Raw genomic sequence first — 25891 nt, 5'->3', positions numbered from 1 at the left:
CGAGAGCGAGAAGAAGCTCACTTTGTGTGTGTGAGTGTGTGTGTGTGTGTGTGTATGTGTGTGTGTGTGTGTGTGTGGCTTATTTGTCAAAGGACAGAGGGCAAATTCCCACCTGGGTTTCAAGAATGTCATCTGGTGTGATGTACAAGGCCTTTGCTGGCATTGTATAGATTCATGAAGGGGCGGAGGTAGGGTCCCATTTGCCTGCCTCTAACCGGAATCAGCCTGCTGGTCTGTGACCCTTCCAGTTTACGAGGAAGTCCGACCCACTCTCTCTGTTCTTTGGACCTATCAAAAGACTGGCAGTGAATTTAATACTTAAGTGCATCCTGGACTATCTCATGATGCATTTAAACGTTTACTGGAATTTATAATCATGGAATGAGATAAACATGGCTCAATTTTCTGTCTAAAATTTAATCAGTGACAAATACCTATTTGCTACCTGGAATTTGACAATACTGTGTTAGAATGCTCTGTTTTTGATCCCCAAAGTGTTTGGGAGCCTAGATTGATAAACTGTTTGCCATAGAATAAAAGAACACAAACCTGACATGACAATAGAAATGGTTTAAGCTTTCTTTGACTCGTTGTCCGGTGTAACTTAGCAATTCCCATCTTTGAAGGGACATATTTTGGCTAAGTGGTAAACTAGACCATGATCAAGACCCAATAAGTCACTGAAGTTTTATTCGTTGGGATTAAGATTTAGAAACGAGGCAGGAGAGGAACAATTCAACTTCTAGAGAGAAAGTACTGCGCAGGCTGGAGGAGGAGGAGAAACCTTAGTAAACACCGTTCTGTCTTGGTGGCTCATTGGAAGTGGGGGGGTGGGGGCGGGGCTTGGACCTGTAATGAACTGATGTCCTTCTGGGTGCCCATCCCCCTCTCTCAGGTCCTCAGCAGTGGCCACCTGTCTTCCAGCTGTCTGGGACTGTCTGCTGGAGCAAGTGACATCACAGTGACCAGAACCACCTCCCCTTTGTCTGGAGCAGCTATGATGTCATTCTCTCTGGCAGAGAGGCAGGATGTTGGCAGCTGGGATTCCTCCGGGTCCTCCTGAAGTGATAATTGCCTTAGATTTTGTTATAAAGTGCAGCTGCTAATTATCTTGTTAAATCACAGCCATATACTTTTTGGATTTTTTTTTCTTTGCAATCCATTTAAACAGTCTGGGAGATTAAATAAAACCACATACCCTAAACAAAAACAAAAACACAACCCAGACGTACACAGCAAAAGCACTTCTTTCAAACACTATAAAAATAATTTTTAAAAATAAAAAGGGTGTAGATATGGCATATTTAGATTGTTTCCATTAAAAAAGTCATCATTTCAACATCCTAATATAAATATCTGCATCTCGTTGCATATTTTAAGCAATTGCGTAATAAGCCCCCAAGTGAAAAACAGAGCAAAACTCATTTCCTGACCACAAAAGGAGAAAGGAATCACTATGTGCTCTGAGTTCCAAGGAGAACTGGATTACATTCCTCCCACACAGACTGGAGGGAGATGGAGTTCATTGCTCCAGGGGAGAGAATTATGACAACACTTAGCCGCTGTGACCTGCGCTGCTCCGCGCCTCTCCGTGCCATTGGCCATTAGAAGCGTGCAGCTCCCACTCAGGTCAAAAGGAGGAAAAGGAGGACCTGGCCCCCTCCTTTTGGAAAACCTGCCTTGAGTTCCAGTATCAACAGGTGAACGAACATCAGGCGTAGCGCAAGCATCCTGGCATTTTTCCTGATTTGCTGTTTTCAGCCTTTTGATTTTTGTGAGCCTGCTGGAAGTTTGCCAAGCAGGGGCAGAGGAAAGAGCCAGGCGTGGAGCGTGGAAACGGCTCGCAAATGGAGGTGCCCAGGGAGGCTGGGAGGGACAGCCCAGACGTGGGTCTGCATCCTTGCCCAGTACTCCCAGCTGAGGCTTAGTTGCCTCATCCGTAAAAGGGGAACTGAGCTACTTCCTACCTCATAGGATGGGTGTGAAAGTTAAGCGGGAAAGGCCTCTATGCAAGGTTGGCACTTACCCAGGGGTCGTGGGTATGGTACAGGGGTGCCCACCAGTTATGAAGGTCGCTCTTTAGGGTGGGTTCTGTTTGCCAGAGAGGACAAGGTCCAGACTGTGTTGGACCTCTGCTCAGGCCTAGCCCCTCCATGGCTGCCCTGGGCTGTGACCAGCTTTGGCCTGCTCATGTCCTTCCCTTCCCCTGCTCTGCTCCTCCCTCCCACCAGACCTTCATCCTGCTCCATCAAACCCTCTTGCCCACTTCCTTTGGGGGCAGACCAACTGCCCAGACCTACACTTGATCTACTGGCCTGACCTGGCAGTGTCAGATCAGAGGCTGGCCCGGTCTGGCGTGTGCAGAAGGACTACCCTGCTAGTTGGAGGCTTCCTATGAGGCCCTGGGAACTCTGTGGGCTCAGCCAGTTACCCTGCCAGCCCTTGGCCAGCCTCCTTGCAGACCGGCCCGGCCTGCCCAGGCCTTTGGGTGGGGATGGGGGGGAGAGGGAAGGGGGTGGTTGCCAAGGTCAGTCTCCTCTGAGGTCAAGCTGCATCCCTTCCACTACAAAATGCACACAGAGCCAACCCCGCAGTCCGGAATGCCCACCTGTGTACAGAGGGCATGTGTGGGAGGGGCTGGAAATGGCCTACAGATTGGTTTCTATCTACACAGTCTCTCTGTGCAGAAAGATAAGATCCCAGTATGTGGCGAGAGATAAGATCCCAGTGTTACTGACTGCCACAGAAAGGTGACCCGGTGGCTGGGATAAGGATGAGAAGGAGACTTCATTGTCTACTAATTTACACCCTTTGAATCTTGAGCCATGTGAATTTATAAGCTGTGGAAAAATAACTAAATAGAAACAAATACATACAAAATTGTGCATAAATATATATAGAAAGACATATAGACATATACATACATATACAGTGGTAGATATGTGTTATTTGTGCCTATACAGCACCCTGATTTCCTTTTGGGGTGACTATTATCCCCATTCTAAGTTGATGTACTTTAGAATAGAATTGACTTTAACATCCCCCTCCCCCACCTACCCACACATACACTCTAAGGGCAGGGGTCCCCAAACTTTTTACACAGGGGGCCAGTTTACTGTCCCTCAGACCATTGGAGGGCCGGACTATAAAAAAAAACTATGAACAAATCTCTATGCACACTGCACATATCTTATTTTAAAGTAAAAAAACAAAACGGGAACAAATATAACATTTAAAATAAAGAACAAGTAGACCTGACCTGTGGTGGCGCAGTGGATAAAGCGTCGACCTGAAAATGCTGAGGTCGCCGGTTTGAAACCCTGGGCTTGCCTGGTCAAGGCACATATGGGAGTTGATGCTTCCAGCTCCTCCCCTCTGTCTTTCTCTCTCTTTGTCTCTCTATCTCCCTCTCTCTCTCCTCTCTAAAATGAATAAATAAAAATAAAAAAAATTATAAAAATAAAATAAAATAAAATAAAGAACAAGTAAATTTAAATCAACAAACTGACCTGTATTTCAATGGGAACTATGCTCCTCTCACTGACCACCAATGAAAGGGGTGCCCCTTCCAGAAGTGCGGTGGGGGCCGGATAAATGGCCTCAGGGGGCCGCATGTGGCCCGCGGGCCGTAGTTTGGGGACCCCTGCTCTAAGGGCAGGTGTATGATCCAGGCTTACCAATCAGAGCGCAGGAAACCTGGGCTGCCATGATTGATATACGTTTGGGCATATGACACAATAGAGACCAATGAAAGCTCTTTCTGCAACTTTAGTTACTGCTATGAGAAAAGAGTCACTGGCTGATGTCTGGTATTGCAGAGTGGGCTGAATACGAGTCCAGCCCAGCCAGCAACTATTTTTGCTGGGACTGAGGGAGAAATCCTGTCTTGGAATGAAGTCAACACTGAGGAAAGCAGGAAAGGATAGGATTGGGCGGGAGAGAATGACAGACACGCACAGAGAGGCAGACAGAGGGACATGCTGTCCTTCAATGATACTTGAAACTCTGGTTCCAACCACGCTTGAAGTGGGCTATATTCATAAAATGGTCAGTTATATGAACAGCTAACCCCCACCTTGGTCTTTTTTCCCCCTTCAGTCTGTTTTTGAATTGGGTTTCTGTCCTTTAAAAAGGGAGAAATTACAACTGTATACATATTTACATAAAACTGAGTTAGGATGAAAGAAAGTATTGCGAACAGCCTAGAGCAGAAAGAGTGGCAAAGAAGGCCTCCTAAGACGTTCTCTGCCTGTCCCACTTTCTCTCAAAAATATGAGAATTGTATATATTCAGGCTTTGGATCTCCTTGCTCCTTTGCTTAGCAGTGCTAGCAGTCCCTCTGAGCCACTGCCCAGATGTCTGGACTTGTTAGAGCAGGCTCTTCATCTACTTGACCAAACCCACTTACCAACCTTCCTTCTTCTTTCATCCCCTTGGCCACCATCTTGGTGATCTTGAATTTGGGCCACTGAGAGCACACCGCTCCCTTGCATTATGAGAGAGAGGGGGCCAGAAGAACCTGACCACAAATGAGAAGACCTGGGCCCAAGCTTCTCTTTGTAATGTGACCTTGGCAAGTCCTTAAATGACTTCATTGTGACCTTCATTTTTCTCCTTTTTTTATTTTATTTTTCTGAAGCTGGAAATGGGGAGAGACAGTCAGACAGACTCCCGCATGCGCCCGACCGGGATCCACCCGGCATGCCCACCAGGGGCAACGCTCTGCCCACCAGGGGGCGATGCTCTGCCCCTCCAGGGCGTCACTCTGCCGCGACCAGAGCCACTCTAGCGCCTGGGGCAGAGGCCAAGGAGCCATCCCCAGCGCCCGGACCATCTTTGCTCCAATGGAGCCTTGGCTGCGGGAGGGGAAGAGAGAGACAGAGAGGAAGGAGGGGTGGGGGTGGAGAAGCAAATGGGCGCTTCTCCTATGTGCCCTGGCCGGGAATCGAACCCGGGTCCCCCACACGCCAGGCTGATGCTCTACCACTGAGCCAACCGGCCAGGGCCCATTTTTCTCCTCTTAAAAAGAGGCTCTATCATACCTGCTTTGCACTTCTTGAGGACAATTACCTTGTTTGTCTTCTTTGCTCTCTCTCTCTTCTTCCTCTCTTTCTTTTCATCTTTCTGTCCTTTGGTTTTCAGATGCAGACAATTGAGTCAATCATACACGTTTCACACTGCCGTGCTCATTCATGCAGGCATAGACCCCTCTTGTTTTATTTATTTTCCCTCTCCATCCCCCATCCCTGCTCCATTCTTCACTCTCCATCCTACTCTCAGGTCCACCACCTACTCTAATGTATATTTTTTTGAAAGATATATAGTGGTGTGTTTTTTTTTTGTACTTTATATGATAGATGGTATACATGTGCTTTTAATTTATAAGAATAGTAATTTAATATAAAGCCATAGATCTTATTCTCTTTTCACTCAACACTGTCTTAAAGAGCTGTCCATATGCTGTGTGTAAGTCTGGTCCATTGGTTCTGACTACTACAAGAACTTCTGTCATATATTTCTACCACCATCATATATATCGATGTCATATACATCTAGCACCATCTTACTTCTCCTTCGCCTTTGTGAAGAATGCCCAGGTGGCCCCCCCATTCTCGGGCACTGCAAATGCAGCTATGATGGACAGCCTCAATCATGCTCCGTCATGAGTCTGTCCGAGAGTTACTGTGGGGTGAAGACCTGAAGGATTTTCTAGGTCATAGTGTCTGTATAGATTTCATTTCTCTAAATTCTGACAGATAATCCTCCAAAATGATAGTATGATTTTGCAGTCCCATCAGCGGTGCATGAGAGTTCCCATTTCCCCACATCTTCTACAACATTTGGTTTCATTTAAGTTTGTAAGTTTTGCCAATATCTTAGGTGTGAAGTGATCCTGTTTTAATTTGCATTTCTTTTAATAACTTATGGGGGCTGATTATTTTTTTATTTTCTTGTTAATCATTAGAGATTTCCTTTCTATGAATTCCATACCTATATCATCTGACTTTTTTCCTTGTTTCACTTTTTAAAATCTCTATGTGTTCCTAATTTATTTTGGTAACAGAGAACACAGACAAATACCTAAAGACCAGAAGACTGCATATAACTTAAACATTATTTATTTGTTTTCCTTAAAAGTCTGATTCACTTTTTTTCTTTTTAGGATAATAAATCAAGCAGAATGGTTTTGAAGCAAATGAGCCAAAAAACCCCAAAAAACAAAAAGAGTGTACTTTCAGTTCCTTGTCTAGTTTTATCAGAGACAGGAGGAGAGGAAAAAGAGATTGAAGTATGAAAAGACAGATTAAAAGGATGAATGAAAGTTAAAGAATGAAAAGAAAGAAACTCAAAAGAACCTAAAAGAAGAATTCAGAAAGGTAAAGAGACAATGATCAGAGAAGGAGCCAGACAGATACAGAAAGAAGAAAGAGGAGAAAAGAAGGGAAGAGAAGGAGGAGGAGCAGGAGGGGAAAAGAAATATAGAAAAAGACAAAGTGAGATAGGGGCACAAAGACAGACAGATGCAGGGAGAAAAAATTGTATATGCTTTCAGCCTATTCTGAACCCCTCTGCCCCATTCACTTATTCACTTATCTCATCATCTCTTCAGGCTTCGACAACTTCTAGACCTTTTCTCCAAGGTCCTCTGGTTTGACAAACCCAGAGGAACCCATTTCTTGCCAAGTAGCTGGTGTGGGCTGGATCTGACTTTGTTGACAGCATGTTCAGGGCTCTGACACCACTGTTTCTCTGTCTCCTGCTTAGTGCTTTATGGCTTCTGGCCTGTGCATTATTCTCTACTGGGTGTTGGAAATGAACTTGCTCCCTCACCGGACTGTGAACTTCCTGTGGGCAGAGTCTACTCCTTGACTCAGCGTCCTCCATCTTGCTGGGGCTTGTGCACCAGTACACCGTCCATAAACATTTGCTGAGTAGATGAACCCAGTGGTCCCGCTGTATCCACCTTCTCAGCACACATTACACCGCTGGCAGCCAACCTCTCAACTTCTCAGGGATATTTCTCATGCAATGACTTGTCAGACAGCCACCCTTTCAGCTCAGTACAAAGGGCCGAATCGTCTCCCCGTATCAAGTCTGTGGAATGCTGATGGGAAGGCAAATGCTGTGGTCCGTGTTTAATATGGATGCATTTCAAACCTTGCAAATGATCTGAGCAGAGGAGAGCGCAGTCCCTGTGAGCAAGCATGGCAAACGTTTGGAAGGCAGTCCACATTCCAGTGGAGCATTTGTTCTGGAGTTATGTCACAGGCACCTCTGCCAAGGGAAATAAGGTACTTTTATTCTTTTGATAAGATGTGCACTGGATGCCTGTCAAGAGGGTCTCAAGGATTTCTGGAATCTTGGCCAAAGATGGAAGCCCCAGAAAAGGGCAGGATGTTATCCTGGTGTTTGTTGAATGGTATAGAAGGAGAGCTTATGTTTCCCCCAAACTGTGGGATTACCTGTTACAACTGCACGTTCTAGAAACTGTAGGGGTGAGAGAGGCGGGCGAGACTCTACAGACCTCACAGTGGCAGCAGCCCCTGCTATGTCTTAAATCAAGCTCCTTTCTTACATGTGTCCAAGAATATGTTGCAAATATCAGGTGGATCTTGTTAAAGAGCATTAGATGATAGCTGAGACACTTAGCGGTAGGTAACACCACTTGTAGCAAGTCCTAATATTATGCCTTTTCCTGCTATTAAGAACTGAATGAACGAGAAATGCAAGGGGTCATCTGGACTTTGCTTCTCGAGGCCTCATGGAGTGAAGCCAAGATGGTAGGACAGTGAGAGCTCAACGAGCCTGTTTGTAGCAATGGGGACAGAGTTCTTTTCTTTTAAATTAAACTGCACTGGGCTCTAGTCCCTCATTTTGGACCCAGGAGAGTTTAATAGTCTAATTCAGTGGTAGTCAACCTGGTCCCTACCGCCCACTAGTGGGCGTTCCAGCTTTCATGGTGGGCGGTAGCGGAGCAACCAAAGTATAAATAAAAAGATAGATTTAACTATAGTAAGTTGTTTTATAAAGATTTATTCTGCCAAACTTAGCGAAAATCCGACATAAAGTACTTGGTAAGTAATTATTATTATATGTTTTAACTTGCTGTAACTCTGCTTTATAAATTCTATAAAGTAAAGTTACTTCCCTACTTTATAAATCACCATTACTGTGGAACCGGTGGGCGGTTAGAACATTTTACTACTAACAGAGATACAAAAGTGGGCGGTAGGTTTAAAAAGGTTGACTACCCCTGGTCTAATTTTTCTCCTGTTTGCTCTTCTCACCCCCGCTCTAGATTTTTTTTTCCAACAAGGAGCCATGACGACACCCAAATGTGAACACAAGTTTTTTGTCTTAGAAGGGGCTGGTGGGGCCCTGGCCAGTTGGCTCAGTGGTAGAGCGTCGGCCTGGCGTGCGGAAGTCCCAGGTTCGATTCCCGGCCAGGGCACACAGGAGAGGCACCCATCTGCTTCTCCACCACCCCCTCTCCTTCCTCTCTGTCTCTCTCTTCCCCTCCCGCAGCCGAGACTCCATTGGAGCAAAAGATGGCCCGGGCGCTGGGGATGGCTCCTTGGCCTCTGCCCCAGGCGCTAGAGTGACTCTGGTCGCGACAGAGCAACGCCCCGGATGGGCAGAGCATCACCCCATGGTGGGCGTGCCGGGTGGATCCCGGTCGGGCGCATGCAGGAGTCTGTCTGACTGCCTCCCCGTTTCCAGCTTCAGAAAAAAAAAAAAAAAAAAGAAGGGGCTGGTGGAAGGGCAGAGTCCCATAAAGAGTGGCAACTCCATCCATCTACCAGTTGCTAAGTGCTGATGAGGGCTTAGCCCTCTCCTCAGTGACATGGGGCAGGATCTACAAATGTGCCTTCTGCCTTCCAAGATCTGGCAGTCTAGGAGAGGAGGACTTTGCTTCAGAGGGCCACAATGGAAAGAAGGCAGGAAAGGACAGTATCTGTTTTAGAACACCTAGAACAGTGGCTGTGGGAGTTGACTGAAGGGCAGAGAGATAAGAAAGGTTTCTAGCCGGAGGTATGCAGCTGGGGTTTGCCTTGAAGGGTAGAAATGGGTAGGAGGGAAGTGTCTGACAGAAAGCACTGCAGTGGGGAAAAACCTAATGCATTTTTACAGTGTACCTGACCACTCATGTCGATATTACCTGGTGGCGGGGAGGCTTGACAACCGGGAGTCTCAGGCCCGCTCCAGCCCTCCTGTGGTGAATTGTTTAAAGAGATGGCTCCAACAGATTCTCCCATCCTCCAGGCCCCTTTGCAAAGTGACTTTGCATTTCCTTCCATCAAGATGTGGAGTTTATTTCCCCTTCTCTTGTAACTTGCTTTGACTAGTAGAATGTGGAGGAAGTAACGCTGGGTGACTTCTGAGACTAGGCCTTCAGAGACACAGTAGCTCAAATTTTCACTCTCTCTTGGAACCTGGAACCACCATGTTGTACAGAAGCCTAGTCTACCAGTCTAGTGAGTTGGACAGTGAAAGGCCATATGGAGGGGAATTGAGGCACCCAAGTCAAGAGCCAGCACCAAGTTCCAAACATGTGAATGAAGCCATTTTGGACCTTTCAGTTCCAGTGGACCCATCATGTGGCAGCAATAGAATGAATGAGGCCAGGCAAGACTAGCAGGTGAACCATGAGAAGTAATAAATCATTGTTGTGAGCCACTAAGTTCTGGGTGATTTGTTGCATAGTCAGATGTAACACCACCACTTACTGAATGAGAATCTTTAGGTGTGCCTGGTATCCACCCATTCCCTCTTTGTCCTGAAATAATATGCTGATTTTCTTTGGAGAACTGACCCTTTTCCATTCTAAGTGGTCCCAGTGAGACTGACAATCAGTGTGTCCCCAGGCCACTGTCCTCTTAGACAGTCATGCAGAGCATTCTATGCTAGAGTCACAGTAATTGGTTCAAAGATGCACAGATGGGGTAAACTGGACCAACTAGCTGCTTCCCTGAGATTTGTTACATGAGTGCTGTAAGAGACTCTTGCTTCCTCTGGGATCTCAAGCTGTAAAGATCACAAAATCATCAGGTTGACAAGTCTGACTTCTTACTACACAAAAAACCAAAACAGAAAGATGGAGAGAGAGTGACAGAACCCTAACAACATAATTTGAGCCTTTGGAAACAGTTAAACTAGAATACAAGAAACTCCAGACTTCCCAGTTATGTCGCAAAGGGGAATTTGAGTTGAGTTTCTGTCTCTCACCAGACACATATATTAGGCACACCCTGTTTCCTGGAGTAGCTATTAGTGCTTCTATAATCCACATTATTCTCCTTTCTTGCTCTTGCCCATGGCCCTCATGGTAGATTGTTTCTTGCTCCCAAGTCTTTATTTTATCCTGATCATATGATTATATAACCACACTGATATGACTTTGCAGGCCTTCCTGTTAGAATAAACTGGGCCAATAGTTCCCTGTGCTATTAATAATGTTTGGTTATATGATTTGTTTTGGCCAATGGGAAGTTAGTAGAAATGACATAAATAGAAGCTTTAAATATGCTTGTGTGGCTTGCATTGTCCTCCTGCTTTTCTGCTGGTTGCTATGAGAAGAGTATGTGCTGGTAGCTGCTAGTCTCAGAAGGCAGAGTTATGTGAAAAAGCCCTGAAACCAACCTGCTGCCTGGAGCCAAGCTCAGCTGAAGAAAAAGAAATGATTGTTAGCGTAAGCCATGGAGACCTGGGGGTTGTTTGTTATGCAGCAATATTGCAGAAACCTGACTGATACAAGGCATGAGTGGGGAGCCAACAATGTTAACCAGTTTCTCTGCTTCCCCTTTTCCCTTAGATCTTAATTTTCTCATAACACTTGGTACAAGTGCCTTTTCTGGCACTCATTATGGTGTATGGGATTAATTGTGTCTTTGTCCAGCTCTCCAGGTTACCTGAGAGATCCTCGAGGGCCTGGCACAGTGCCTAGCACACAGTGGATGCTTAATCCAGGCTTGATGAATGACTGATTGACTAACTGAATGTGTGTCTCATTCGGTTTTTTGCTTGTTGATGGAGCTGGGAGTAGGATCCTCTTCCCCAGCAGTACCTTTATTTACTTTCACATAAAGGCCAACCTTGAAGGGAGATATAAAGAGCGGTGAACACATACATTCAATTCTGAACATAAAATTTGGTGCCATGTGTCTGTTGTTTGGGCGAGTTACTTAACCTTTCCCCAATATCAGTTTCTTAATGAATGAATTAGCTTTACCTCACAGGACTGTAAAGAGCAGTAAATAATTATAATAGCCAACATCTCTAGCTCTTACGATGTGCAGGCATGTTACACATATTAACTATTTTGACCCTGGAGATTGCCTTATGAGTTAAATATTTCATTATTAATATTATTTCCAGTTTATCAAGGAGGGAACTGAGGCACAGAGAGGTTGATTAACTTGACCAAAGTTACACAGCAGTAAGGGGCAGAGTTTGGATTTGGACCCAGGGAGTCTGGCTTCAGTCTTTGTTCTCAAAAGCCATATGCAAAAGTACCTTGCATAACAATAACAGATTTATCAGGAACAAGACCCAGATGCTGGCCAGTAAAGGCTATTTTCAAATATCCCAGTGTAATATCACAAAGGTTTAATCAACTCCTATCTGTGTGATGAAAAACATGGGTTTGAAAAATGGTGCCTGTGATGTTTCCGGCTGTCGTAATGATGGAACTGAATCTCCCGCACAGCCGATCTGATTGTCTCTAGAAATCATCACTCATTAAGGCATTGGGAGAAAAATGAATCGACCCCAGAGGCCACATGGAGAGGCAGCTCCCGGGTGAGCTGCTCTAGGACAGAGCAGAACTAGGCCCCAGGCAGCCGGGGAAGCCAAAGAGAATTATATTTAACATGAAACATAAACACCATCTCAAAGGCGGGTGGTGCAGAAAAATATGAATTTGATCATTGTCTGGTGAGTCAGAAATCCAGTGGCCTTAGGATCCACGTCCGCACACTTTCAACTCCACAGCAGTGCAGATGATGAAATAGACTTCTTCATTAAAGAATGCTGCAAGAATGGTGAAATGTGAATGGTGATATATTGACAATGGGGACCAGAGAACAGAGGGTGATAACATCATAGCGGGGAGCCATGGCTGTTTGTTTCTGTGAACATGGCCACACGATGTGCTCTGGGCCCTCAGAACACAGCCACAAACATATGACAAGTTGCTCTGTTGTGAGTGGCTGATAATGATAAAGTCTGACTCCAGGTTCTAGTCATTTCCCTTCAGAGGGCTCCTGGGTTTTCCAGAAGCAGAATATTTACATGTAGATCAGGCAGGAAGCAAGCATGGCCCTCCTCATTTTAATAGCTGCAGAAGTGTCTGTGTGGAGAGAAGCCAACTCTACCCAAGGTCATACAGCAACAGCATGAGCTGGCAAATGGGGCAGTCTGGTCCTTGGCCTAAATTTCCAGGGGTGGCAGGTCCCTGCTGCTCAGCCAAGCCCAGAGCAATGCTTTCTGAAAGCCAAGCCCAGAGCAATGCTTTCTGAAAGCGCAGGCTAGGCTCCAGCTTGCCAGATCACCACCTCTGCGGCAGTATTTTGTCTTCATCGATGTTTTACAAAGGAGACGTCTTGGTCTCAATCTCCTGAGGGCTGCCATACACAGCAGGTCAAAAAGGTTTCTCTCCTCAATCCAGGGCTGGGCAGGGAATCCGGCCACCTCGTCCCTCTCCAACTCATCTAAAGAAAGCTTCCAGACGGCCTCCCCTCCCCGCAGGAGAGCATGAGTCTGACTTGGGAGCATACGTTGCACAGCTCAGTCCGTCAGTCAGTGAACATTAATTGAGCATATGACATGAATTAGTTACCACGGTGCATAATGTCAGTGTTCCCCAGATCTCCCTGCAGTTTTACCTTTTTATTTTTTTGCATCTCACCCTGCAGCGTGCTTCCTCCAGCCAGCACTGAGGGCTCCTTTTTGGAGCTTTGCCCTCAGGCTACTGGAGCCACCCCCACCTGCTCAGAGAGCAGGAGGAGCCCTGGGGTATGCGTTGCCCCTGCTCCCTACAGCCTTGAGACGGGCATTAACCAATGATTGGCAGCAGGGGAGTGTGAAAGCCCAGCTCCTTTGCCCTCAGGACCATCCTGAGGTGTGACAATCCAGAGTCCCCACAGGAGCAGGCTGAGGGACCCTCTGCAGGGACCTTGTTAGAAGTTGCATCTTACTCTCCCCCTCTGAAAGTCCCTGGGAGCCTGTCCTTAATCAGTCACTTGCACATGAGTCCTCATCTCAGGATGTGCTCCTGGGGATCTTGGTCTAAAATAATCTCCATTCTGGACAAAAAAGATGTGGCAAGGTCCCCGTCCTAACGAAGGCCTTGTGGCTTCGTCTATTTTCCGTCCAGACCATGGACAGCAAGGTGGGCGTGATGGTGGCAAGGTGAGCCACTGAGATGTGGGAAGAGCAGTTCAGTATGTTCATTTCAAGTTAGGCTGATTGCACCCTTTAATATTTTCTATTTGTGAGCACGTTTCATCATAAAGATAATATTAGGACAATAATATAAATTAAACTTAGATAATTTGAGCCTAATTGTGGATTGAGTGTTTTATATGGTCTTATTAATATGGAATTGAGATAAAAAATTTGAACACAGGACGTGGCTGACTTGGTGGTAGAGGTTAAGTGTGTCCCCAGTAGAATAAGAGACTCCACGCTTTCGTTGTGCAGCATGGGAATATAATGAAGGCTGTAATTAAGTCCCTCTCAAGGTCTTTGCCATTCAAAACAAGCCCCGCCCCTCTCGCTTTTCCTACCAGCTTTATCCTTCTGCCCCTTCATCATTTCTGTTGCTTTTCTTTGGCCTTGCTGCAAGTCCCACAGTCCTGGCATTAATTCTAAGGCCCCATATTCCTATAATTGCAGGGTAAGCATTTTTGTGTAGATCACAAGGCTGACCTCCTTTGTTATTTAGTTTGAGCTGGATTCTCCGTGGACAGAGGGAGAGGCGTGAAATAAGTAAATATTTAATTCAGGAGAAGCCTGTGGCTTCAAAATGTTTTCCCACTTGCTTGGCGTGCTGGCCACACATAGATGGATGTTGTTTCCATGGAGCTCTGGGTTGTGCCCTGAAATGAAAGACTGGCTGCCCCAGGAACTCCGAGCTCCTCTTAGCAGCACCTTGAAGAGGACTCTGAGCGAGTGGGCCAATGGGAGCCTAGGAAATGACTGCACAGCAAATTGAAATCAATGAACAGAAATAAATGTCTCGACATTTGCAGGTACTTTTCACAGACACATTAACGATGCTGCCATTAGCAGCTCCTGAAATTCCAGTCTCCATGCTGCCAGTGGGAGAGGTCTGGGCCAGGGAGGAGACCCCTGGGGTGAGGGAGGTGCTGAGGTTAAGGACTGAGGTGGGAAAAGAGGGCAGGTGTCAGACAGGAGGATTAGGAGGCAGGTGAAGGTGTTCAGAGGCTGGAGGCGGATTCCAGGTGGTGGTAAGGGAAGTCATGGGCATCCGAGAGGTAAGAAGGGGGAAAGAAATAGGAGCTATTCAGATGCAGCTGGTGTTTGGGAAACCATATTCTGTCCCTGATCTGAGATGCTGGGGGCAGTCACCTTCGCCTGATGTGCTCAGTGGGTGAGCTTTCTGGCCCCTATGTCCTCTTTGTGACCAGTGGCTCCAGTCTGAGAGTAAGCTGACTGGGGCTCCGGTGTACTCTGTCATAAGGCAGAGAAGCTTTTTGAAGTCATCTGGTTCACTTGGCCCTCAGTTGTAACATACCTGCAACAACTGACACCTTAGCATTTAGACTACAAAAAAATAGAAATTAATGAGATTGAGAAACGACATATAACCAAAGGTATGAATACTGTTGCAACTTAAAGACTGTATTAACATTCCATTACACAGTAAGGTCCTAGATGTCAGAAAACTTGTTTTAAATGAATTCTGTTAGTTACTAGATAGTGGAGAAAGCTCCAAAATTGTATGAAATGACAGCAATAATATTAAAGGTATTTGAGCACTTAATATATAAAGTGATCTAAAGAACTTTAGATGAAGTCTTTATTCTATAGAATTATCTCCAAGCAAAAATGGAGATATTCTGTATAGGTTTATACTTCGACAAATTCCAAGAAGTGAGTACCCATCTATCTATCCATCCATCCCTCTCTCTAAGTAACATGAGCCAGACACTGCGTAAGCCAAAGGAGATGGACAGAAGAGCAAGGCGTTCTTGCACTCAGGAAGTTCAAGGAGTACAACTTTGAATGATGCCTTTAATTCAAACCCAAATAAATTTTGGTTGCATACATGAATTACATACTTAAGCCTCACCTAGTGCTGAGTGCTTCCGTGGGTGAATGAAGACACTCTAGGCAGGAAGAGCCACTTGTGTTGTCTGATTTTCTCCTCCTGAATTTCTGCCTTTTCCCCAGCAATGTTCTTATACTTATTTAACTGATACTTAGACCTCAGGAGCTCCCTATTCTTCTTTTTCTCCAGGCTATTGTGGACACAGATCTTTCTTCCCTGCCACTCCATCCCTTGACAGAGTGGGCACGTAACTACAAAAGCTAAGGGAAGAAAAGCCCTAAGATGTAAATATTTAAACTGAAACTAATATAATATTGCATGTCAACTGTAATTGAAAAATAAAAAAGATTAAAAATGCATAAAGCTATCTGTTTATGAAGTAAGAATTTCCTACCTGAATTCCCTATCTCAAGAATTCTAGTAAGATGCTCTGAGCTTTCCAGCACACCATCTCTCTTTATTCTAAGATCATATCACTCTAGGTGCTTTCCTGTTTGTCATTGCCTGGCTTCTGTCCTTTTCAGCTCCTAGTGTTCTTGTCTTTATAATCTCTTGGCTTCATCACATGTATCAGTCAGTATCTGCTGTGTAAGAAGCAGCCATATAATCTCAGTGGCATAATCATAAACATTTATCCCTCTCATATGTGAGTTGGCTTGTGTGCCTCTGTCTAGACTGAATCAGAGGGGCTGGGCCCTAGCTACAAATTGGAACAAGATCTGCTCTACAAGTTTCTTTTCTTTTTTTCTTAGTGATAAAGAGAGAGAGAGAGAAAGAGAGAGAGAGAGAGAGAGAGAGAGAGAGAGGGGAAGGGAGAGAGATGAGAAGCATCAACTCATAGTTGTTGCATTCTAGTTGTTCATTGATTGCTTTCTCACACGTGCCTTGACTAGAGGCTCCAGCCAAGCCAGTGAACTCTTGCTCAAGCTATAGACCTTGGGCTTCAAGCCATGACCTTTGGGCTCAAGCCAGCAACCATGGGGTCATGTTTATGATCCCACGCTTAAGCCGATGCCCCCCCTCTCAAGCTGGTGAGCCCATGCTCAAGCCAGATAAGCCTGAGCTCAAGCCAGTGACCTCAGAGTTTTGAACCTGGATCCTCAGTGCCCCAGGTTGATGCTCTATCTACTGCGCCACCACCTGATCAGACTGCTCTACATGTTTCTTATGCTCTTTGGACCAGTAAGAGATCTGGGGACACATTCTTCCAATGGCAATGGCAGAGGCACAAGGAGTCAAGCAGATGCAAATGAGGCCTCTTAAGGTTTAGGCTGAGAACCAACACACTGTTGCTTCCAGTTACATCCCATTGACAAAAACAAGTCATATGGCCAAGCCCAAAATCAAGTTAGGGGTAGTAGAACAGACTGCAAAGTTATATGACAAAGGATGTGGATACAGAACAAGGAGAGAAATTGGGTCCAATATTTTTTTTTCCACAAGGGGAAATAGAAAATTTCAAAAGTGAATATAAAGTATATAGATTTTTCTAATGTCACAAAAACTCCTAAGTGTAGGTGATTAGTACATCCTATTTTATTTTTCAGCTTTATTAAGGTATAATTTACAAATAAGATTGTAAGATATTTAAAGTATACAAGGTGATGATTTACTATCCATATACATTGTGAAAAGATTCCCCCCATTGAATTAATTAACTAGTATGTCCCATTTTAAAAAGCAACTACTGAGGTGTAAGTAACTAAGTGATTTGGCCAAAGCCCCCTAACCTATCCCTATGGCACAGTATCTTCGTCCAAGAGTAAGTCCCCTGTCCACTGAGCTGCCTTCCTAAACAGATCCAGATCCACTTTGCCATTTCGAATGGCCTCACCCACCCCTGGGGCAATTCCTGTTTCCAGCCTGGTGCGTCTTCTGGTCTCATTTGCGTAGTTGAAACGCTTAACATCTGTTGAACCCAATGTGAGCTCAGCCCTGCAGGCCTTGGTTGCTTTGCTCTGTTCTCCCCTGTAGAGTTTTGTGTAGCTCCCCCCAGAGGAATAGTTTGCAAAGCTCCAACATTATTATCCATAATGTATAAAGCCCTCAAACATTTATTGATTGACATTAATACAACATGTAGTAAAATGGACGGTCATTCTCTCACATGGGTGGGAATGTTCTGGGTATAAATTAGCTTTATAACTATCAGGCAAACGCTTGTTAACATTACGATGGCCTTTCATCAGCCTGCAGGCTATGTAGCTTGGAGTCTTCACTTCTATTTGAGGCCTTTTCATTTTATCTATATGTATTTGTATAAACCAGTTGCCTTTTAAGTTTACTTTTACTTGTTCATTAGTGAGGGGGGAAAACACAACTTTTAGCATTGGCTTTGGGTTGTCAATGAGAAATTAAATTGTTATATCAGAGAAGTAGTGTAACTTCCTTTCAAAACACTGGTTTTTATTTTTGTCATATTATACATGGATCTAATTTAAACAATGAAATAGTTCTACAGGCTTTTTAGGAATGAACAGAAGTCTCTGGCAGACCTCTTCCTCTGCTCCTTCCTCTCCTTTGGGTATCTCTTTGGGTATTTACCTTTCCAATTTTAGCACACTTATACTGTTACTTCATGATTTTTTACTTTTAGGCATTATCTTTTAATTCTTATTGACTGTCTATGATGGAAAATGAGTACAGTGGTACCTTGAGATACGAGTTTAAATAATTCTGTAATCGAGATTGTAAGTCAGTCAACTCGTATATCAAACACATTTCTTCCATTTAAAATAACTGAAATAGATTTAATCTGTTCCAGCCCTGCGAAACATCCCCAAACCATCCTAAATTATGAAAAAAACCATGTTTTTAATTAAGAAACACACATGTATACTTTACCAATGCATAACAAAATATATGAAATAAAAGAAAAAAGCATGATTTAGTACTGTATTCTTACCTTGGAGACAGATGAGTGTGGCTAATGGAGGTGAATGGCGGAGGAGGGGGGAGGGAGGAAGGGATGCAGGCATTGTAGACTGGTAAACTAAAACTGCACTTTCTTAACACTAAATGTAAACTAAAACTGCATTTTCTTTACTTTAAACAAAACTAAAACTGCACTTTCTTTACTTAAAATGAAACCACAAAAACTTAATTGTAAAAAAATGCACTTTCTTAACTTTAAACTTAACATAAGCTTAATATTACATATTTTTCATTTAATCATCACCTGTTTTTGCCTTTTTGGCTGCACTGTCGGCACTTTCACTTGCAGGACTTTTGAATAAAAATCTATCCAAAGAGGTTTGCTTTTGCCTGCCTTTTAAAATGTTACGGAAATGTGACAAACAAGTGTCATTAAAAAGTGATGAAGCACCACCAGTTGAAACTTTTTCTGGATGTTTTTTTTCAACGAAACTTGAAAGCTTCTCCCACATTGCCAGCATGTCTTTAATTTCACTTGTAGAAATCACTTCCTCTGACTCCACCTCCTCCTCACTACTAATCTCTTGCAGAAGCTCCATATGTTGCATCATCTGTAGCTCCTCAACTCCTCAGTTGAGAGTTCCTCCTCATGTTCCTCGACGAGCTTGTTTATGTCACCCTCATCTACCTCCAGACCCATCGACTTTCCAAGGGACACAATCTCCTCCAATGCTTCTACCTCGGTCTTGGTCTCTGGTTCGAATCCTTCAAAGTCCCTGTCTGCAACAACATCAGGCCATAACTTTTTCCATGCCGAGTTCAAGGTTATTCTTGTAACCTCTTGCCATGCTAAGTCAATAATGCGTAAACATATCACAATGTTGTAGTGATCTTTCCAAAACTCTCGAAGGGTTAAATTTGTATTCTCAGTCACCTCAAAGCAGCGGTGGAACAAGTGCTTTGTGTAAAGCTTATTAAAGTTGTAAATGACCTGCTGATTCATATGTTGCAAGATTTAAGTCGTGTTGGCTGGGAGGTAGAGGACTTTCACAAATTTGAACTCATCAAGAATGTCATTTTCAAGACAAGGTGGGTGGGCTGGAGCATTTTCAAGGATTAGTAATGCTTTCATCGGGAGTTTATTCTCTTGAAGATATTTCTTCACTGCAGGACCAAAGATGAGATTTACCCATTCAATGAAAAACTGCCGTGTAACCCATGCCCTAGCATTGGTGAGCCACATAACCTGCAGTTTTTCTTTAAGAATCTTGTGAGTCTTAAAGGCTCGAGGATTTTTGGAATGATACACTAGCAGTGGCTTTACTTTACAGTCACCACTAGCATTTGCACACAATGCAAGGGTCAGATGGTCCTTCATGGGTTTATGGCCTGGCAGCTTCTTCTCCTCTGTGGTGATGAAAGTCCTCTGGGGCATTTTTTCCCAAAACAATCCTGTTTTGTCACAGTTGAACACTTTTTGAGGGATGTAGCCTTCCTTTATGATAAGTGCAGCAAAACATTCAATGTACTCCTCAGCTGCCTTAACATCAGCACTCGCAGCTTCACCATGCCTCACCACCAAGTGGATGCCAGATCTCTTCTTGAAATTTTCAAACCAGCCGTGACTTGCCTTAAACGTATCTTCTGCTGCCTCTTTTGAGGTTGATGGTTCTTTCATCTTCAAGTCACTGTAAATAATACGTGCCTTTTCGCATATTACAGTCTCCATCACTGTATCTCCTGCCAGCTCTTTCTCTTTCACCCACACCAGCAGAAGCTTCTCCATTTCTTCATGGATATTTGTCCTTAATTGGGACAGAACTGTAGTTCCTTTCACTAGATTTGTGCTTTTGATGGCATCCTTTTAAGGATGGTACAAATTGTAGATGTATTGCGGTCATACAGCCTTGCCAGTTCAATCACTCGTACACCACACTCATGTTTTTCTATTATTTCTTGCTTTACTTCTATTGACATCATTCTCTTCTTCTTCTCACCACTGTCTTTTACACTCACTTTCTTCGGCCCCATGATAGCACACACAAAAAATTAGTAAAAAATGCAAAAATGATGCAAGAATGAGTACAGCGCACGAGATTCGACTTGATTCTGCGAGTAACACGTGAGAAAGAACGAGATGCTATTGTTGTGCTGCTGATACTGGACCCATGTGCCAACATGCGAACTAGCAGCAGCTTCCCGAATCACAACTCATATCTCGGAATATCTCTCGGATCTCAAACAAAAATATGGACTGAGTCACAGCTCATATCTTAAAAAATTCGTATGTTGGTCTGCTCGTATCTTAAGGTACCACTGTATTTCTTTTCTTTCATCATTACCTATATTCACTCTTCTTTGTCTCTCTCTCTGTCAAACTTATGGTTTAGATTAGATCAATATTAAGCATCGACATTATTATGACTATGTAAATAATATTCACCGCTAAGCCATATAGTATGCTGTTATATTTTCTTCTTTTTTACTGTGATAGGTTATTTGGAAAGATGGCTGCAGTAACTCCTCCCTGAATAAACACGCCTTTGCAAAATGTGACCTTATTGCCACTCTACCTCTTGGTTGGTTTCCCTACTTCTTTAATTTTAGGTCAGACTCAGATATTAAATTTCCTGTTCCTAGATCCCATGTTTTTTCTCTTTCTTGGTTTACTCCCTTATTTTGGTGGAACACATCCTCCATTAGCTTCTTAAGAAAGGGTGCACATAAAGTAAACTTTTAAGGATCTTCATGGTTACAAATGTCTTCATACTTTCTCATATTTGCTTTACATATGTATTTTTGAGTAGAGGGTGCCAAGTTGGAAATCATTTCCTCTTACTATTTTGAAGGTATTTCTCCATCATCTTTTAGCTTCTAGTTGCTGTTGAGAATGTCAACACAATTGTGACTCTTCAACTCTTTAATAAAATTTATTTTTTCCCTTCTGGAAGACTTTTGGTCCTTCTCTTTGTTCTGAGTTCTAAAATTTCACAATGGTGTGACTTCACATCAATCTATTTCCTTTGGGTTGGATACTTAGGAACCCCTTTCAATCTGGGGATTTATATTCCTCAGTTCTAAGAAAATTTCTTGAATTTTTTCTTTGAAGATATCCATTTTATTTTGTATTCTTTCTGAAAAAGCTATTATTCAGATGTTGGACCTCTTGTACTAATCCTTTAATTTTTAAAAATAATTTATCTTTTAATTTCCATCTCTGTTTTTTTTTGCTCTACTTTTTGAAAACTTTCTTCATATTTACCCTTTAACAATCCTATTGAGTTTTTTGTTTTGTTTTGTTTTTTTTTTTGTTTTTTTTTTTTTGTATTTTTCTGAAGCTGGAAATGGGGAGAGACAGTCAGACAGACTCCCGCATGTGCCCGACCGGGATCCACCCGGCACGCCCACCAGGGGCGACGCTCTGCCCACCAGGGGGCAATGCTCTGCCCCTCCGGAGCGTCGCTCTGCCACGACCAGAGCCACTCTAGCACTTGGGGCAGAGGCCAAGGAGCCATCCCTAGCGCCCGGGCCATCTTTGCTCCAATGGAGCCCTGGCTGCGGGAGGGGAAGAGAGAGACAGAGAGGAAGGAGGGGGGGTGGAGAAGCAAATGGGCGCTTCTCCTATGTGCCCTGGCCGGGAATTGAACCCGGGTCCCCCGCACGCCAGGCCGACGCTCTACCGCTGAGCCAACCGGCCAGGGCCAATCCTATTGAGTTTTTAATTTTTCTATATTATTTTTGATTCTCAAGAACTTTTCTGTTTTATTTTTGGGTTTTCCAAATAGTTCTTTTTAATATCATCCTGTTCTTACTTCAGGGATGCAAAATTGATGGACAATTAGAGTGCAGATTCTGAAGCTAGACTGCTTGGGTTTAGATCCAACCTACTAATTACATAAACTTATTTAAATTCCTTAATGTCTTTGGGCCTTGGTTTTCTCTATCTTTAAAATGGGGACAATAATTGTACCTGCTTTATAAGGCTATTGCAAAAATAAATGAGTTAATTAATGAAAAGGGCTTAGAATAGTCTCTTTACTTAGTAAACATTCAATAAATTTTAGCTATTATCCTCATTATCTCTCTGACAATATTAACAATAGTGTTTTATTTTTAATTATTGATTTTAGAGAGAGGAAGGGAGAAGAGGAAGGGAAAGAGAAAGAGAAAGAGAGAGAGACAGGAACATCAATCTGTTTCTGTATTTACCCTAACTGGGAATTGAATGGGCAACCTCTGTGCTTCAGGATGATATTCTAACCAACTAAGCTATCTGGCCAGGGCAACGATAATACTTTTTTTTTTCAGTTTTTTCCCCTTTGTATAGTGTTTGTTCTTGCCAAAGCTTTACTAATTGGCTTTGACAGCTCTCCTTCTAGTCAGAGACTTTCAGCTGTGCCTGCTGACCCTTGGCTATCAGTTCATGTTTAATTACTCAGTATTTTCAGATCTCTCTTCTTCGGCTGGTCATAATCCTCAAAGTAGGATACTTCAGTTTCTTAGCTGGGGGTGGATAATTCTGCCCACAGTTTTTCTGAAAGCTAGTGAAGAAGAGAACAGGGCTGCCTGATATTTAGAATGTTGACTTCACTTAACCTCTTTTCCACGTGTTCCCCATACCTTCAGCTCTAATCTACCTGGTAGCTTCCTGTCCAGAGAACTTCATTTTTATGCTCTTTAAGGGTTGTACATTTCATGGGAGTGTCAGTGGCCTGTATGTAGAAAGTAGAGTAGGGGACCTAGAGTGATCTTCTAAATAAACTTTCAACTAATTCTTCTGTCTTAAAGTACAAATTTACCTCTATTTCTAGAGGCATCTGGTATCACCCATTTCTGGGTATTTGGGCAGTTCTATGCAACAAATGAGGTTCTAGGATCTCTCTAACCCCGATGTCTGCTTAATATTTACTTTCTCAAATTCACTAAGTTAGTTACTACCCATTTAGATAGATGCTTTCTAAAGTTTATTTCTCGTTTTCTCTGCCTTTGTGGGTTTGTCTTTTAAAAATTCATGTTCTGTTGTCCAGTGATGCTTCAAGAGGAAGCAAAGGCAAATGTTTGTGTTCAGTTCACCATCTTTAAACAGAAGTCTCCATTGTAGTTCATTGCAAGTGCAAAGGTGTACTTAGAAATTGTACCTTGAAAATACCTTTAGTCAGTTTGCCTCTTTGTCTAGCTGTCTTATCTTCATTAGATAGTAAATCTTTTTTTACTCTCTAATTCAGTTATCGCCTTCAAGAGGTAGTGCATTGCTAACGGTCCCAAAAGTACTCATGTAAATGTTAATGAAAGAAAGGAAGGAAGGAGAGAAGGAAAGAAGGAAGAAAGGATGAAAAGATGGAAGGAAGAAAAGAAGGGAAGGTAGAAGAAAGGAAGACTATAAGACCCTGAAGTGGAAAAATTATGCCAGAGAAATAAGACAAATGGTGACCATTTGATGAATTAGTCGGGCCTCAAGCAGTGCACTGATGCCTTACTTTTTACAACTCTGAGTAGCCAGGACATTAAGAAAGCCAGATATCCTACCAAATCCTACTTTTACTTCCTCGATTTCTGATGGTTTGCAAGGAAGCAAATTTCTCCAAAGCCTAGCTTCCTATGGCTATATTAATGTGAAATGTAATAATACATAACTGTAAACTAGTTTATGTGATTCCCAAATGAATGAGTAGGGGGAAGGTAATTTATTATCAATTTGCATCAAATTTCAGTTAATGTAAAAAATGCAAAGCTTATTTTAATATACTTATTTCTGGGAAAGGCTTTCCATTAAATAGAGTGTCAAGTGGGGGTAACAATTTGCCTGGGGAAGAGTCTTTATGGTTTTGATGTCTGGGCTCCCTGGGAGAAACCACAGGCTTTTGGAAGCCTTTTTGGCCAGGCCCCAGGTTCAATGCACAGTGGAAAGCTGAGTTTTTCAACTTCCCTGCTGACTGGTTAAAATATCATGATGAATGACGGCAATAGGTCCAGTGGTCTCTTCTTGGATGACATGAGGACCAGGGCAAGGACTAAAAGAAGGAGTCAAGCTTGAAAGGAGGAAGAGTGTATAGCCTTAATGTACACTAGGGGTTGGCAATCTATAGCACAAGGATCAAATCCTGTTCACCAGTTGTTTTTATAAATTATGTTTTATTGGAACTTGGCCACACCCACCCCTTTATTGTCTGTGGCTTCCATGCTACAATGGGAGAGCTGAGTAGTTGCAACAGAGACTGTATGGCCTGCCAAGCCAAAAATATTATCTGGCCCTTTACAAAAGAAAGCTTGCAGACCTCTGGTCTACAAGATGGCTCTGCACCATTTGCATGAAGTCAACTGCAAGTGACAGAATGTTCCCGTAACCTATTGATATATAATGAAATATCTCAAAACTTGATGGCTCAATATAACAATAATTATTTGTTTATCTTATGAATTTGCAGTTTGAGCAGAGCTTGGTGGGCAAGGCTCATCTCTGCTTCATGTGACATCTCACATAAGACTGCTCAGCTTGGAACTGGACGATCCACTTTCAAAATGGTTCCCTCAGATGGCTAACAAGTTAATGCTGGCTGCCAACTAGAGCTCAGCCAGGCTGGGGACCAGGACTCTTGTTTCCTCTTTGTGTGGGCCCCTCTACAGGCTGCTCAGATTTCCTCATGGCCTCGAGCTTGTGTTATAAGGGCAAGTGTCCCAAGAGCTAGGAACAAGAAGATGATCTGTTTCTTAAGGACTGGGCCCAAAAACTGGTGCAGACTTCCACAGTATTCTATTGTCAAGTTGTCACAGAGCCCCGCTTCAAGAGGAGACATAGACTGTGCCTCTCAATGGAGGTAATGTCAAAAAATGGGGAGGGGTACATTTTAAATCTGCCATATAGAATAACTACCTAACAGTGGCCTAAACAACACAAATTTTTACTTAACTTATCATGCCAAGAAATCTGGAGCTAGGTGTTTAAACAGTTGGTCAAGCTGTCCCATAACTTTATCAAGGGCTATGCTTCATTCTTTTACTCTGCAATTTTTACCATTCTTCTTTCAACCTTTAAATCTGTCATGGTAATTATAGCACCAACCTTTATGTCCCCACATAGTAGTGTCCCAAGAAGGAAAGAAGAAAGTTAGTAGAAAAAAAAAAAAAACTTCCTGAAATTCTAGGTCTTCTTATTATTTGGAATTGGGTCATAGAATCATTTCTTCCCCAATCACTGGCAAAGAGAATTGAATTCCTATGACTGGAGTAGAGTAATTGTCTTCTGAGTTGGGGGAGAGACCCACCTTTCCTGCCCAGTTGCTGCCTGCCAGACTTCTGTCAGAAAGGAAGAAGGAAGAAGAGGCTATTGAGTAGCCAACCAATAGTGTCCGCCATTTTGAGTAGTGTTTGCCTGTCAGTTAATGGAGGTCTTGGAGCAGTGTGGCATCAGGACTGAGGCCAGGCCCCTGGGAAAGGTGGTAGAGCTGTAGTCTGGATGCAGAGGCCTTTGCTGACACGGTGGACCTTGAGCTCTGGGAGCAACCTTCAGCTAGAGACTGTCCAGGCGAAAGCCACGTAGGTTGCAAGCGTATGTTCTCATGGTGAATCCCTTTCATTAACACAGCTCTCCTGAGGGTTTTGAAATCCTCCGTCTCAGCTGGCTGAAGCATTCCATGAGGCTCTGAAAGCTGAAAAGTTTAGGACAGCGTTTCCTAAATTCTGGTTCACAGACAGGTGCCAGAATCCCCTGGAGATGTTTGTTAA

Source organism: Saccopteryx leptura, chromosome X, assembly GCF_036850995.1.
Source record: "Saccopteryx leptura isolate mSacLep1 chromosome X, mSacLep1_pri_phased_curated, whole genome shotgun sequence".
NCBI lineage: Eukaryota > Metazoa > Chordata > Mammalia > Chiroptera > Emballonuridae > Saccopteryx > Saccopteryx leptura.
Note: the sequence above shows the minus strand (reverse complement) of the source record.